Here is a 2,189-nt window from a genome sequence, read left to right as displayed (position 1 = left end):
GAATGCACTTTGACCATGCTTTCACTGCCATGCCCCCATGCTTGAATCATGGGAGTTGTAGTTTGACAAGTTGTCGTTTTAGACAAGTCCTGTAGCCCTTTTTGGAAGAAGAAAAAGAGGGTGCTCACCAGAGTAATGGATTCAGAGTCCAGGAAAAGAAGAGGTTCCACCCAGAGACGGCCCTAGGTAATTTTCAACTGTAAGCAAACAGTATTTTGGCGCCCCCCCTCCCCCCAGCCAATCATTGATATATATTTTCTGTTCGTCATGGAAGTTCTGTGTGCCATATTTGGTTCAATTCTATCATTGGTGGAGTTCAGAATGCTCTTTGATTGTAGGTGAACTATACATCCCAGTAACTACACTTGCCGCACTTGCTCCCTTGCCTGGCCCGCTTTGGGTCCGGAGGCGTGCCTGAAGACCCCGGCGTGTGCACCAAAAGTCACCTCTTCTCCTGACTTCCTCCTCAGCCATTGGGACCAAGAGAGAGAGAGAGAGAGAGAGAGAGAGGTGGAGATGCCCACCTTTCCTGAAGGTAGGCGCAAAAACAAAGGAGGGAGCGGAGGTAGGAGATACCTCCAGCCGGAGGGGCTCTCTTTCTCTCTCTGCGCACCCGTGGCCGGGTGGAGCAGGAACGAGAGGGGCTAGGCGAGGCTCAAGGCCCAGCCCCTTTGGGAAGAGGATTGCCCGGCAGCAAGGCAAGAAAGCCGAGGCTCCCCCTGGACTGCTAGGGCTGTTGTGAGCTGAGGGGGCCCTCCTCAAGTTGCAGTTGAGGGGCATTTACAGAGGCACCTCTGTACCCCTGGCAAAAAAAGTGTTCTGCGACCGCTTACTTAGCATAATGGACGAGCCGCCCCTGGTTCCACCTAAACGTCCATCACCACTCAAGCAGGGAGCTTTGAGATGGTTGAAGAGAAGATCTCAGAAGCTTTAGGTCAGGGGTCCTCAAACTATGGCCCGGGGGCCAAATACAGCCCTCCAAGGTCATTTACCCGGCCCTCGCTCAGGGTCAACCTAAGTCTGAAACGACTTGAAAGCACCCAACAACAACAACAATCCTATCTCATCAGCCTACAGACCAATCTAAAGCTACAGACCAATCTCCCTGTTGTGCCACCTCTACAAAGTTCTGGAGAGACTTATTTTGCATAGAATTATGGAAAATATAGACCCCTGTCTGATCCCACAGCAAGCTGGCTTCAGAAAAGGCAAAAGCTGCACATCGCACGTGCTGAACCTGACTCAGCACATAGAAGATGACATTGAAAGGCAGCAGATCACAGGAGCTGTCTTCACAGACTTGTCAGCAGCCTATGATACTGTGAACCACCGCCTCCTCCTGAGAAAAATGTATAATATCACAAAGGACTACCACCTCACCCGCCTCATAGGAAACCTGCTACAAAACAGGAGCTTTTTTGTTGAGTTCCAGGGCCAGAGAAGCAGATGGCGGAAACAGAAGAACAGCCTGCCTCAGGGGAGCGTACTTGCTCCATCCGTGTTCAACACTTTGACCCTGCTTTCACTGCCATGCCCCCATGCATGAATCATGGGAGTTGTAGTTTGACAAGTTGTCGTTTTAGACAAGTCCTGTAGCCCTTTTTTGGAAGAAGAAAAAGAGGGTGCTCACCAGAGTAATGGATTCAGACTTCAGGAAAAGAAGAGGTTCCACCTAAACGTCCATCACCACTCAAGCAGGGAGCTTTGAGATGGCTGAAGAGAAGATCTCAGAAGCTTTAGGTCAGGGGTCCTCAAACTATGGCCCGGGGGCCAAATACAGCCCTCCAAGGTCATTTACCCGGCCCTCGCTCAGGGTCAACCTAAGTCTGAAACGACTTGAAAGCACCCAACAACAACAACAATCCTATCTCATCAGCCTATTTATTTTATTTATTTATTTATTTGCTATACTTGTATACCGCTGTTTCTCAGCCTAGCCGGCGACTCAACGCGGTTTACAACAAAATATAACAAACAACAGTATACAGTTTAAAAAGCATAAAAACATAATCCACAATACATATATCAATAAACAATCCAATACATCTCTTGACTAAAAACGTGATCCAGTTTCGTCGTCCAAATTGCCAGTCCTTCAATCATTACACTTATTGCACTGGGTTAACCGAACGCCTGCTCAAACATCCAGGTTTTTAGTCTTTTCCGGAATACCATCAATGAGGGGGCTG

Source organism: Anolis sagrei, chromosome 6 (assembly GCF_037176765.1).
Source record: "Anolis sagrei isolate rAnoSag1 chromosome 6, rAnoSag1.mat, whole genome shotgun sequence".
Classification (NCBI taxonomy): Eukaryota; Metazoa; Chordata; class Lepidosauria; order Squamata; family Dactyloidae; genus Anolis; species Anolis sagrei.
Note: the sequence above shows the minus strand (reverse complement) of the source record.